Source organism: Botryllus schlosseri, unplaced genomic scaffold, assembly GCF_051294905.1.
Source record: "Botryllus schlosseri isolate E-star unplaced genomic scaffold, Bs_hap1 Bs18a, whole genome shotgun sequence".
NCBI classification, from domain to species: domain Eukaryota; kingdom Metazoa; phylum Chordata; class Ascidiacea; order Stolidobranchia; family Styelidae; genus Botryllus; species Botryllus schlosseri.
This window is the reverse complement of record NW_027648627.1, coordinates 54,157-69,423: the sequence shown is the minus strand read 5'-3', so window position 1 is coordinate 69,423 and position 15,267 is coordinate 54,157. Positions and strand designations below refer to the sequence as shown.

The following is a 15,267-nucleotide window of genomic DNA, read 5'->3' as shown; positions in this document are numbered from 1 at the left end:
AATAGCGACATGAATGTTATCAATATATGGAAATTATGAATGATGATCGGAAATGAGTTATAAGAATGACATCAGATCAGTAGGATAATCATTTTAAAGAGTCGCCTACAATAATGTAAAAGCGGTGTCTAGCCCCCATCATCAAGAATAGCGCATCGGGTCCATAGAGATAAAGAGGACGGGAATTTCACCTTCCAGGAAAACTAAAAGTGAGCCGGTATTGCTATGTACTAGAAGTATACATTCAAACAGGCTCGGCGCGGCGGAATAATTTATATATGGTTATCTGCATTTCGCGCGACGCAGGATTTCGCATTGCACTGCTTGACTACTTCGATCAAGATAAAAAAAAAACTTCCAAAAGACCTATATACGTTGCTTGGTCGACTGATATTGGCTAGTTCATAATTGCATAATTGGTATTACTGCCCACACAGTCGCCATAGGCCGTGAGTAGGTTTGGGTGGAGGTGCTGACATTTTATCAGTAATCAGCACGCCAAATTGAGAGTTGGGTCGTGGAACATTTGCAAATCGACTATAAAAAGACTGGGAAAAGCTGATGGAAAATTTCGCAAGTTTGCGGTAATATCATGTTGCGGTACTGCAACAGCATTGTAATCGGATTTTCCTGCATACCACGAGTAAACGATAACGTCTACGTTCAACTGGCTGTCGCATTTGTGAAAAGGCTTGGTACGCTAATCCACCCTGCCTCAACTAAACAAGGTCCTACACTCGTAGGTCGACGTGGGATGTAAATGATGGTCGGATTGCAAACATCAGAGAAATGAAACCCGCCTAGGCCTACTATTGCTCGGGACGAAGCGGAGAAATAAATGAATGCTTTACGAACCTTCCACCCATGAGATATTCTTGAACGCCGGCTTTGGATTTTCTATTGCGATAACCAAAGTACACTCCAATCGCAGCAGATATTAGAAGCATAATAATGAACACAGCATAATCCGCTGCTGCCAGCGTCGTTGGCTCCCGTATAGCCATGGTGGATATATCACAGTGAGCACAATCTACTCTGTCGTTTCAATGCAATTGGCCCGTCATCGTGGAAGTCAAACTTTGAATAATCTGCAACGTAAGCTAAGATCTACCAACATCCGGACGACTGAAATGGTAACAGAACTTGTGAAAAACACTTCCACGGATTTTAGAGTGTATAGTATAGAGAATGCGCCACCAACACTCCTTCGGTCTTGCACAACTTATCAAATCCGATAGAAACGTTGTAGTTTTATTGTTTCCGTCGTAGCAAAGGCTCGTCAATGATTAGCAGGAACGTATGGTATTATAGTCTCCAGAAAGAATTTCACCTCACTATTGTATGCAATTTGCATAGATCACGTGTTACTATTCCCAAGCCCACATACAAACACATCGCTTTGCAGTACCTACGGTGATACGCCTGAATAGACAATGATTTTACTTCAAAGCGAAAATACCAACTCGTATATACCAGAAATCCAGGTAATTATATTTGAGTGAAGAAGAGTACCCTGATATTTAAATGAGTAACACTTGGTTTCAGACTGCCGATTGATTAATAATCCGAGTCCCCGAGCAAAGTTGCAGCAAAAGCGACATTTAATATATGCGATGATAAATCATTTATATCCATTGATTGCCGAAATTACCGACAGTATATGTGTGGCACTCTGAAGCACTGCACCGTTATTGCAAATCGTTAAAATCTTCTTTGTTGTCAGTGGAACGTCGATAATTTTTTGTCCACATCTTAATGAAAGCAGTACGATTCGCTGTATTGTAATTTTAGTTGAGGCATTTACTGATATCAATGATGTTTTTTTGGTCGTGCTGACATACCGGGGCCGATACCAGTGCACCATTTCGGCTTACAGAGTTATAGAAACTTACATATCGGTATCCATATCGGTTTCACTTTTCAAACCTTTTGATTCCCTTTAGTGTGACACCCGAAACGTATTCGAGTGTAAATAAAGGTACACTTACATTCTATCATAATATTCAAATGACACAATAAAATAAATACATTGTTTGTTACGACTTTCATTAGAAGGCAAAGAAGCTGTGGAGTATTATTTGCACTTTCTATTGTCGATCTGAGCCCCATTATATACAGTTTCACGAACGGATATTAGTAAGAAAGGAACGAGTTAATATCCGTTGTGTATAGCCTACTAAATGTTATAACTAATGACATGGTACACCCACACTATACCACATGAAAATACTGAGGACTTTAATCTTGATCGAAGTGAGAGCAATATAAAATTGTCAACGATCCTCGATACTAGATATGTAAAATAATATCGAGACGAAATGAAATTTCGATGTTAAAAAAGGCTTACATGTAATCGCATCTACAGACCAAAACCCATATCTCAGATAATAATTTTAACCCGTTGTGGGTTTGGGAGAATATAATATCATGTTTTGGACATCTTGTGTTTATTTCAGACTAGAAGTGTCTCAAACCAAGTAGGTATACCTAAATTTAGGACTGGATGTGGTCGCGAATGCACTCAAATCAGGATATAAGTGAGCGGATTTGATTATGCTGAAATCATTTATATATAATAATTCCTGTCAAGCCAATGTTTCTAACCACTAGTCATCTGTATATCCGGCGCAAATTATTCCTGCTCTCATAACTCGAAATATTTAGGCTATTTGAGAATGAATGTGATGTGTTCGTCATTCCTATACTAGGGATGGTGTGACAGTGAACGTGAGGTTAACGTTCGCGTTCTGTGTGTGAACCTCACGAATTTAGAGGTTCGCGTGTTCACAAATTAACCTTGGTAGGCTCTGCACTGTGGAAATTTTTCATATATTACAATTTTCACGTCAATTTAACATTTTTAGTTGAAATTTATTGCATTTCAACTGCGGGCCACTCCATGCATGGCGTTGGCAGTTTAAAGAATCAACACTAAACGAGCATGCACCTTGACAATCTCAAAAGTTTCACTTGCTTTGTTACGAAAGTTTGCTCGAAATATCCCGCTTTCCGTTCATGAATATTTAGTGAATCTTTGCAGTGAGCTTGACCCGAAATCACACAAAAAATCAAGAGCGAAATATAGTAAACATGTAGGTAGTCAGCAAATGACGTTTATTCAACCAATCAATAGCATTCATATCGTTGTCTGATGTAAAATATCTAGCATCCGTACGGGGTCAATCTCGATTTCATATGTTTATTGTATCATAAAAACCAAATCTGAGCGATTGAGGTGTTGGTTACTGCTGTATAACTTGTTAATGGGGTAATATCGGTAGCAAGTATAAAAACCCGTTTACACTCAGCTCAATGTCAACGCAGTCTGGAACACCGTTAACGCGTACGCTTATATGCCCTAGCAAGTTCTGGTCGAAATTGTTGGCAAAGCGACGGAAGATATTTGATTTTATGGGATTATTATATCATTTGATTGCCCCAGTTGATGCATTTTGCGACATTTAAAAAGTCAGTATGTACTTCAGCATTGTGGCCATATGTGGCATGAGTCGTCGATAGGTATCGTGTACACTGCACATTAATATAGGCTATAACTTCCCTGAAGTGTAGGGTTGGAATTAGCAATACGACATCACCTGACGTCATGAGGTTACGTTCGCATTCACACAGAACCTTTCAAGAAGGTTCGCGTTCACGCGAACTTGAACCTTTTAGAGGTTCACACCATCCTACTATCATTCACCCAAAGAAGTCCTGGCGCAAAAATCGTGTGGACCAGCGTAATCCACAAGTTATAACCCTTGGGAATATTTCAAATGATATTAGTTCTCATAAACAAGAAAGTACTCCAACTATTAAATAGTATATTCATATTGAAATGAACCCGAATATTTTCGGCTGACACTCGTCAGGGGTAATCGTCAGCAACTAGTAGAGAATTGGAAAGAACATTGTATATCCAGGGCCGTAACAGCAATTCGTCAGGCCCCCCCCAAAACTTTGGTCTTGGGCCCCCCATAGGGTTATAGACCGAACTTCTGGGGGGCTTCGCCCCCCAGACCCCCCTCCGGCGATACACTGTTTACCACTATTCTTCTTAAACTTTGGGACTTTGTTTAGTGCATCAGTTTTTGTCGCCCAAGCGCGCGAAGCGCGGAAAATTTATGATTTCATCAGTCAGTATGATCGGGAATTGCGTATTTGTTATCAATTTTTATCTTCTCTCTGCTGACGTAATCAGATTTGCCGGTAGAGCTGAGTGAGGTGTGTTTGAAAAGGTAGGACCACTCAATAATAATCAAACAGCACCTCGTCAGGCACCCATCACGTTGTTCGCGTTTGTCACGAAATTATCTGTTCTGTATTGTGAGCCGAGCGATAGCGAGGCGCGAAAATTTTCGATAATTTATGATAAAATCGGTCAATCAGATCGGTGATTGCATATATATTATGCTATCAATTTATTGTCCTCTCTACTCACTTAATTAGATTTACCGGTTGAGCTGAGTGAAGTGTCTTGAAAACGGGAGGGCCCGTAAGTATTGATTAAACATCTTCGGGCGGGCGGACCCGTTGATATGACTTCGTTATGGTGTTATTTCGTGACTTCCAGTCTGCTATATCAAAAAATATAGAATTGCCCAAACGTAGGCTTCTAAACTAAGAGACGCACACGATTTCAAATTGGTATTTCTTCACTGGCATAAAATTTTCCCCAGCGGGATGGTAATTGTCTCGCGAGGTTCAGGTTGCAAAGACAGGAACATTCGGCGCCAGTCATTCAGGAGCCTATGGACAATTGAACCTATATGTATTTTGTATAGCCTGTATAACGAAGTTTTCGGTCTGCATAAGGGCATAGACCTTTTCGGCCAAGCTTTTCTCGCTACCGATCGTTCTGGCACACTTCTTGGAGTCGCATGTTATATGGCCTAAAACTTGATTGTATGTCTTGGTGGGCCGTGGCGCGGTAATGGCCCAATATCTAATAACATAGAAAAATGACTGCTTGAAATCGCGCGCAGCGCGAAAATATTTTGAAAAATTTGCATAAATTTTCAAAAAATACGCTATGATTTATGCTAATTCACGAAATAATTTTGGGCCCCCTTCGAGCTCGGGCCCCCCCAATTGGGGGGTTTGGGGTGCGGCAGTTACGGTGCTGTGTATATCAACAATCGTATCACAAAATATGACGTCACCAGCATGAAATTTCAAATGAGAGAGCGTTCAATGTACTATTTTTAGGTGGTACACGAACTCCTTTTGTTGTACCATGTGTACCACCTAAAAATAGTACATTGAACGCTCTCTCATTCGAAATTTCATGCTGGTGACGTCATATTTTGTGATACGATTGTTGATATACAATGTTCTTTCCAATTCTCTACTAGTTGCTGACGATTACCCCTGACGAGTGTCAGCCGAAAATATTCGGGTTCATTTCAATATGAATATACTATTTAATTGTATATTGAAGTTCTGTACCTCCAAGAAGTACTCCAACTATATTCCCTGATACTAGCATAGACGTTCTTCCTGCATTTCAACAAATTAATGTCATCTTTGAATTTAAGTACCACTGTGATTGTGGCTACGTGAGAAGAACGACACAGCATTTGCATGACGGTATAAAACAACATGCCCCTAGATTTATTATAACGTCTGCATCAAGCTCACTGAAAAGGCTGCCCCTAATTCATCCGCTGAAGCTTGAATAAGAACATGCAACGGCCATGAGCTCTGTTGTTGGTGAACATTTATTGAATGATAATTTTATATTTGTACGAAAGATTGGAACGACAGGTTTCGTGTCGTCGAGAGAGGTCGTTCGTCCTTTCATTTATGCACTTTGGAGCCGACTATTATCAAAATCCAGCATCCCAGCTTGTGCTACCAGGAGTTCGTGCATCACATAAAAAGAGTACATTGATCCTAAGCCATCTGTTCTGTATAGAAAGTTCATTCGAAATCCCTGCTAGCTGCTGACGATTACCCCAGACGAGTGGCAGTCGAAGATATCCGGGATTATTTCAACATGAATATATCATTCAATTGTAAATTTAAACAAGATAGTCTTCTTTGATTTTTTTCGAATAAGCGATTTTAGTCCTTACTGTAGGGCTATCATATATTGAGATTCGAAAGAGAGGACACTTTTCAAAATTTTTAAAAGCTATGATACCGAAGGAGAAAACAGGAGATTCTTGGAATTTTTTCAAGTGATAGCATTAGGTGTACTTGAAAAATAAATGAGCAAAGGACATTTTTCCGACTCGACTCCCGTAATACCCGTTTCATCCAATGTTACATGGATTGATTAAAGAAAAATCATTTGTTCGATCTCGCTCCCGAGATACCCGTATTTTTCGTTTCATTTTTTGCAAGTATTTTAACACTTTTTTTTTTACAAAAAGAAGACAAACTTCGAAAAAAGGACCTTTGGGCATCCACCGAAGAGACTTTCGATTTCTTCAAAAAACAGGACATCTGGTAACCCGACCGCACAGTCGAAATTCGGTCTGCATCCACTGAACCAATACACTATTGCGCAGTACACATCAAATAAATGCGGGTCTGTCACCATTGAACTTCGCGATTGTAACGCAACTTGTATCTGCGCATACTGAATTATATCGTATAAGTAAGTAGTCGTGTTAGCTTTTTCAACTATTTTCCATGCGAGAGTTTCCAAGAAAGTTTCTCACGCACCCAAATGGTAAATTGTTTTGCGTCTTGGGTAGTCATTTCGTGAACTGTGACAGGCGCTTTATTTATTTATTTGTTATATTTATTTGTACCATAATGTTTAATGCAACTACTGAAATTCTTCATAGGTCCAGATTTCGGTAAAATAAAGTTTTTTCATGCAAATATATGTCATTTCTCAAGTCACAAAGTTTTTTCAGGCCAGGCTACTTTGTAAGGGCGGACAGTTTCAACCAGAAATGAAGAAAAGTAGCACAGTTCTATCATTAATTGCGAAAACGCCCAATTTACATACTTGAGGGCTAAACTTTGTCAAAATTAGGTTTTAACGTCAAAAAATGTCAACATTTTCATTTTTTTAGGTCACAATCTTCCGTTTTTTTAAGTAAAAATAAGTCGCCCATCTTATGAGGATGAGTTCTCATTTGATATAAACCTTGCTTCATTCAATGTCCAAGTTTTCGCCAGTTCAGTAATTCTAATCTAATTCGAAAAAAATAAGGTGTAGCTAATTTGGAAAAACTGTGTATCTATAATTCCAACTCTAATCTAATCTAATTTGTTCAAATCTGCTTCTCTGACACTTTTCTTTGTGTATTTCAGAGCTTCGAATCGTACCATACTGGATTTGTCAACCCGGAAGAGAAAACAAAGCCGACACCTTTTCGTGGGTTTTCAGCATATTCGTAACGTTTGTTTGCGTCATCTTCCCGCTAATCTTGTTCTCGAGCGACGTGGCTTTCTACATAACGTGCACCGACCATTACAACCACACGGCGGAGATTTTGGAAAAAGTTCGCGCTGAGGGCGCGGAACAAGGCAGTATCGCGCAGCGCAATTATAAGCGAGGAGAAAAATGGATATTATCGAGAAATCCGACAATGCAGAATAAAGAAAATCGTAATCTGGCGACGGACAATGGTGTTCACAATGCGCGGAAATACCGTGATGGAGTTTTGAAAGGTGACAGCCAGCTTTGGACAACTATAGATAAGTCTACTTGTCTATAGAGACCAGGGGTGGGCAAACTACGGCCCGCGGGCCACATGCGGCCCGCAAGACCGTTCTGTGCGGCCCGCGAGAGTCTAAAGAAACTTTTTAAAAATATTGATAAAAATGGGTACTAAAAATCGAAATAATGCAGGGGCCTGATTAAACTATTTCTTAGTATATTTCACCGTGATAATTCTAAGACAGTGGTTCTCAAACTGAGGGACGTGAAAGCATCAGCAGTGGGGCGCGAAGCTGAGCTCGACAAAAAAAATGTTCGCGCTCCGCGCGATTTACCAACAGTTTCATAGCTGTTTCTCTGTGTTTAGTTTGAATTTCACATTTGAAAATCTCTCATCCGTAGTCGTAACCTTCCATGCCATCAAACTATCAGTTAGGTTTGCTAGCAACCTGGTTGCGTTTTGTGACATGACGATAAGGGGGCGCGAAATCTTTCACCATCATAAGGGGGGGGGCGAGTTTTCAAAAGTTTGAGAACCACTGTTCTAAGGTAAATACTTCCAATATTATTTTTGATGTTTAATTTCTGGCGCGACAGCCCGATCTCAAGGCCCACAAAGTTTGAAAGGTTTCAACTGCTAAACATCACAGAAATCCTAAACGAGATTGACATAATTCGGATCACGAGTGGGATTTCAGATTGGCCACTCCAGTTTTAACTATTTCAGTAAAGTGCTTATAAAATCCGATTCGCACGTGTCTTAGGTAGATTCGTTCTATGTATGCGTAGAATTGGGGCATTTATATTTTATCCACACATAGTAGAAGCGTGTTTGGAGCTAACATGGTTATGATTCTGTGAGCATTATGTGTCCTAGAACTGAGCCAAAAGTGAAAATGGTAAATCTATGAACAGATCGCTGCTCACAGATTTTATATTTCAATCCAGTTCTAAGAATCGGGACAACCGACTTTCATCTCTATAGTTTTGACAAATTGGTTATTGAGGTCGACCAGCCTATGAAATCTAGCCACTATCTTTCTGACGCGTGTACGATATCATCAAAGCAATGTTTGGTTTGTTTGAAATATCATCTCCATGTCCTCACTATAAAATCAAATACCTTTATTGCGTTTTGGTTTATAATCCCATTTTATATAGTGCGGCCCGCGAATGGATTCAGATGTTGAATGCGGCCCGCGAGCTCAAAAGTTTGCCCACCCCTGATATAGACTAATTAGCGCGAAACGCTGTAAATCTAACTCTAATAGAAAACGTGAAATGTTTCTTTGCTCTAATTCTTCTTCTAATTATCTTATCTAATTTGTGAAATGTCTCTATCCTCACATTTTAATTCTATTCTAAAATCCGCTTTTCCCTAAAACGGATCAAAGTGATATTTGAACTGATATAAGTGTATTATATATCTAAAGGCGGCACGGACCAGGCCTAGTATAGGCCATGCACGAACACAATAGTTATTGCCATGCGTCTCATAATGAATCCAAGTTTTCCATCCTGATAAATATGGCCATAAAACTACATTCGTTGGCGATCAATATTTTCGACTTTGAATAGTACCAACACATAGCTGCGTTCCAATCTAACTGATGTTCACGTGCAGTCTTTACTGACATGCAGCCAGAGTTCAAAGAACTTGTTGACAACTTTAATCGATCACAGATGTCTCATTGACTTCAACAGCTAATGAATTAGGCTAGCGAGCCTATTACACGTTAATAAATTCATTCAATATTGTTCTTGGTTTCTATGGTTGAAGTTAAATTAAATCCGTTTATTCCTCGTATAGGTTGATAAATAAGCGATTCATGTATCGATTCACGAATCCGGCCCACCAAGTAGGGGAGATGTGGTACCGACGGATCAAAAATTGCAAAATGATCTCTGGCCCTCAAATCTTCAGCCGAGAATAGCAGATCTGTTGCTGCCTCGACACTTCGATACAAGCTCTACCTATCTATCGGGTACAGTTACATGAATATGGCATGGCATTCCGAAAACTGCCAAAGGCGATAGACCAACGGCAGTCTGCGACGTCTCTTCTGAATATCTATCCTTCAAACTGTTCACTTTCGTTTTTCACTTCTACTTGAAGCAGTTAAGTAATGTTTTTTGCTGTTATTTGATTAGAAATCTACGGCATCAATTCTACTTCTACTCCATGACGACTATGGCGACATCTCACTTCATCAAAGTGGTTATTCAGTTCGTCTATTTGCTTAACTATAGATAGATGACATCGATAAGACGATATGTAAATTTCCAGATGGTTCCACGAATCTCTCGATGGACGGATAGCATCCTATCCGGAAAAACTTCGGATTTCCGATCTGACATCTTCAGACGAAGGCCGATACACATGCACCACGATGTACGATAATAACCGTATGAAAAAGGAATCCACCTTAATCGTTACAGGTATGTAGAATTTGTATATCCGGAGTTCTGTGCGAGATGTGTGGCAATCATAGAACGTCGTCGTAATTACTTCGTGGTTGTAAGAGGATTGCGTGTGCGGTGAATGTCGTAGTATTAGGACATTTTTTCCCGGAAAGGACGATAAGGACATCTACGTTTTAATGCTTACAGGGCTACAGCGTAGTCCAGTGGTTCGCAACATTTTTTCGCCTCGCGACACCCTGTCAAAGGGAAAGCTTGTTCGCCGATTTTACCACCGATTCTAACTCCGATTCAAGACATTGTTAATATACCCACTCTAACTCCAGAGTCTTTAAGCGCACCGACTTCGACTATTTTCCTCACAGAACTTCAACTCCGACAGTAATACAAATTTACTTCGAAAATTCTGTATCACCGTGTTCAGTGATGGATTAATATCATTAATACCATTTAACCTATGGAAACATTCACGATGGCATGCAAAATTGTTTCATTGTGGCATAACTCTAAATACTCACTCTACAATTAAAATGCAAGCTTTATTCCCGAAATATCCTTCATTTTGTCATGTGCTATAAGTTTTTATAACATAGACGAGCCACGTATATTTTCTAATATGTATGCATAATTTAAATATGATATATATACAATATACATATCTGGTGTAATATGACCATAGTAGTGAAAAAACCATTAACATTAAAAATACGAGTACTGAGTACCAGATGACGACTAAAAAATGACATGGAAAAATATCGTGAACCTATACGTCATGTCAGGTTCCCAGATTCTGAGTGGCGTGACTAGAAAAAAGTCAATAAATTTACCAACCCATCACGGTCTAATTGTCCGAGTGATGACATTTTGTTTAGTGATCTCCTTACCATATGCTATGTCATGTGGGTGAGTTGGTATCCCATCGCCACTGACGGTGGGGCGGTGGTGATTCTTGTTAGTAGAGCATAGAACCATAGATTATGCCGAACGCAATATTTGGAATCCTGAATTTTTGTTATACATCGGCGGTCGGTCCTATTTATCACATTTTCAGGCTGTACCCTTGAGCAATCCAATCGGCATGTTGATAACCGCCCGAATGTAGTCTCTCGTCTTAGTTTGCAGCTATGGCTCGAGAATCGTAGCCCTATCCTGTACTCCAGTGGTTCTCAACCCGTGGTACGCGTACCCCTAGTGGTACACTGTAAAAAAAAAAACTCGATTTACCGCGAAATGTTTGGAAGCACGGTAGCCAGACATTTCGTGGTAAAATAACATTACCGTTAGTCAATGTAAATTTAACTTACACTCGTCCGGTAATCTCACTTTACACGCCAGACTGTAATGTTACAGTCACCTCCGGTATATCCAATCTACATTTTATCCTGTATATTTGCCACTCAGACTGTAATTTTACCGCATACCTACATACATGCTGTCTGTGTAAATCAGGATTACATACCAGCTTGTAAATTCACGTACATCCCATACCTATCGCAAAAGCTTCTTCACACCACCAAAACGACATTGGAACAAACTATATAGTGTATATTCATTCATGATTCACGATGAGAAGATTATCGATGGAAAAGTATTGCTGCTGAAGGTCTAATTCTTCTTTAGGAGACATGCAGTAACACGAGTGGTCTCCCACCATCGGCCAAACTTCCAATTGTTTCTTTTTCTCGTCCTCATTCCTTCTGTGTAGCTAGTATCTTGCAGTTCCACTAAAAAGAATTCATGCGTAAGTCTCTATATGAAGCAAAGTTCCTAACGTAGACATGACATTATAAAGATTACTAAGACAAATAGGGTAACAAAAATATAACAATTTTTGAAGTACCGGTACTGGTACATTGTGTGGAGACGGCTCGACTTTTACATGATATAGCAGAGATTCATGAGTTACTTTATCAAATGCAGCGGGCAAGTTATAAATGATGATGCATCTTCGTGAGGGCCAATTATTATTAGTCATGCACTTTATTGCATGCTGTTATTTCTTGACCCCCGCGATCAGGATTGTCCATCATATTGGTAGTGGAAACATATTGAAATCGCCCAAATGTACCATAAAAAAATTTCTTTCGTGAGGAGCACACGATTCTGATTCCTGCTCAGATTTACAAGGGCGCTACTATATTAGAATCGAAAAATTAAGTTATGATGAATTGCGTGGAGCGCGAAGAAAATTTCAAGAATAATTAAAATCTCTAAAAAAATTGGGACTGAATTAGTAATTTCAATTTGCATGTCGACGGATGCTAACACATACTAATTGAATTAGGTGTTGACGGCCGCACAAATTCGCATCGACGGCAGCAGGTTGCCCGTCCCTGATCTAATAGTATATGGTATGTCTTACGCCAAGTTTGAATCCGTATTCCAGTCTTTAACATTTTTGCAAAATTTCCCCAAACTCGTTTGAAAATAGCAAAAAAACATTGGACAGGACATCAATTTGTTTCAAGGTAGGTTGCACTGAGACTAATCCTAATGCTGGTAGTGACCACAGAGAACAAGGCGTCGTTCTGTACTACCATGCTCAATTTGATCAGTTTTGGAATTGAATTGGATTAAATTGTGTTGATATAGGGTAGCTTAATTGAGGGCGAAACCGAGCAACCTATATTGCATCTAAGTCTGTCTTAAGCAGTGCAGTTCGCCAGCTATTAACAACAGCTACCATCGCAACGAGCTTTAGGCTACTACAAAGCTATGAAGTAATAAATGACTTACACGTGGGAATTCCTCTAAATCTTCAAAGAATATCAAAAATTTGCTTAAATGAAGTTGAGCGCGACTGCTGAGTTTGAATTTGGCGAGCTTTCTTGAATACGAAATAAGTTTCATCTTCAACAATCGTCTTCTGAAAATAGTTGCAAAACACATGTTTAGTCAGATTCATACAGACTTGGTCAATTTCTCGCGTTCCCCAGGTTGAGAACCACTGATGTTATGCATTGAAGCAAAAGGTTCCTCATTTGAGGTGGCATGTGTGCCAAACAAATCCAGCAGTGGATGGAAACATCTCTATGCTATGGCCCAAAAATGACATAAACATGCCAACAGTTTCAACTACTCCGCGGCAGAGTATGTGGTGCAACAGGCCAGTAGTATATAGGTCGGCTAATATCCCAAAATAGAACAGAGAATGCGGCGAATGAAATATTTCAATCATGAAATCAAAGTCATCCCGGTGGTGTGCACAGTCGTAGATATTCACGGTAACGAATACTATGTAGTACTGTACCTTTTACGATGCGTATCCCAATCAGCATTCCTAGGAATCTTCAACGATCGTGTCCACTTTCTTCAAGCACAAGCTTCGCTCCACCCTTTGCTCAAATCTCAATAATGGCCAGACGACGATACGACACCCTAACGATTTCGAAAAAAGTGGTATTCATCCGCTGACATGCCACCAATAATATTTACTGGCCACTGCGTTATATTGTTTGATTTAGGTCGTTTTTTTCATACAGAAACATTTATCATTACATCTAGTACCTTCCTTTTCCATCTAATTGCGTATAAATTGATATTTGTTCCAAGTGTTGTCACTACTTACCGTATTTACTTAACCAGACGCTGCTTGTGATGTCACAGTTGTGCGTTGGTTGTTTACTACGAATCTCAGAAAAAGCAGTAACGCGTAACGGTAACCTAATGTAGCCTATTACAGGTCGCCTAACTCGCCTTGTTCGCCATTAACAAATGGTCAACTTAGCATGCGGTGCTGATATTTCTAGTTTCCCGAACAATATTAAGCATCCTAAACTGATATTCTAACTCATCAGTCCTATCCGTGACAACGAATGTAACCAGCGAGACCGGCCGTATACCCATAGCCTTATAATATAATATAGTGGCTATCTACGATTGCCAGTTGTTTCTTTCACCCTACTATGTACTATACTGAAATTGGTACTAGGGCCAACAATTTCCGTATGACAGACCGCAGTCTCGCGAACGAGGTTGAATCAGGTCAAATCACCACGAGAATGATATCAGTAACATTCAGTTCCACGTATACATTGACTGCAGAGATTTTCAAGCTAATCAATTTTGCCAATAGCCTGGTAAACTTCAGTAACGAGTAAATGTCAGTAATTTTTCGAAGAAATTCTGGTAACTTGACTTTAGAGCGAAATTGAGGTAATGTTACATATCAAAATGTAAAATCACAAGCTACGCACAGTTATTGGCAGCTACCGGTAGTTAGTTGCAAAATTTACAGAGATTTCCCAGTAAATCTACCAGATTTTTTACAGTGTACGCCAAGGTCTTCCAGGTGGTACGCGAGTAGATGCTGTTTTTTTCGACCGACGGGCGGTATTAGTTCAGGTGGGGTTGACTTTAAGTTTTTTGAAGCCGTCGTCGTCGTGGGTAGGGACAATCCCACCAATGACGGCCTACGACAGGGCTGGCCACTCTGCGGCCGCATGCGACCTAAAAAACGGAAGATTTTGACCTAAAAAATCAAAATGGTGACCTCACGTATGCAAATTAGGTGTTTTCGCGCATAATGTGAAAATTGTACTACTTATCTTCATTTAAATAGTATATTCATATTGAAATGAACCCGAATATTTTCGGCTGACACTCGTCAGGGGTAATCGTCAGCAACTAGTAGAGAATTGGAAAGAACATTGTATATCAAAAATCTTCATTTATGGTTGGAACTGTCTGTCCTTACGAAGTATTTTGGCCTGAAAACACTTTTTTGGCTTGAAAACTGCCAAATTTTTACATGAAAAAGCTAGAATTTCTACGAAATCGGGCCCTATGAAGAATTCCAGTAGTTACACCACGTATTATGGTGGAAATAATTAAAATCTGTTGTAGTACAACGAAAGATACTTTCCCACCTTCTCGGGTAGAAAGTGTAAGTCCTTACTAAGTAGCTTGCCAAGGATGGAGAAAGAACGTTCAACAGCAGCAGTTAGTTGTTTCCTTTTTGGCTGACAACACTGTAGTTGTGCGTACACTGCTGGTGACACACCGTGTTACTTCATTTTGAAAATGTTATCTACATCACAATTTTTCATCATTAGCTTCTTGATATAAGAATCGTGCAATGCCCACGCAGTCTTGCTTCAGTTAGGAGGCACATTGACCTAACACCAGAGTTGGGATCAAGTCACTACCTTCGAGTCACGAGTCATTTCGAGTCATTGCACATTTTGACTCGAGTCAAGTCAAGTCAATCGATTTTCGAAGGTGAA

At 39.7% G+C, this 15,267-nt stretch overlaps 1 long non-coding RNA gene across 1 annotated transcript; it reads right to left on the bottom strand.

The window, feature by feature from the left end:
• Window positions 1–11,581: 11,581 nt before the first annotated feature.
• Window positions 11,582–14,158, bottom strand: LOC145459863 (uncharacterized). Its single transcript, XR_013921576.1, has 3 exons — window positions 13,293–14,158; window positions 12,779–12,908; window positions 11,582–11,766 (listed from the first exon to the last, which is right to left on the bottom strand). It is a non-coding gene; the product is annotated as an uncharacterized LOC145459863 (long non-coding RNA).
• Window positions 14,159–15,267: the final 1,109 nt, after the last annotated feature.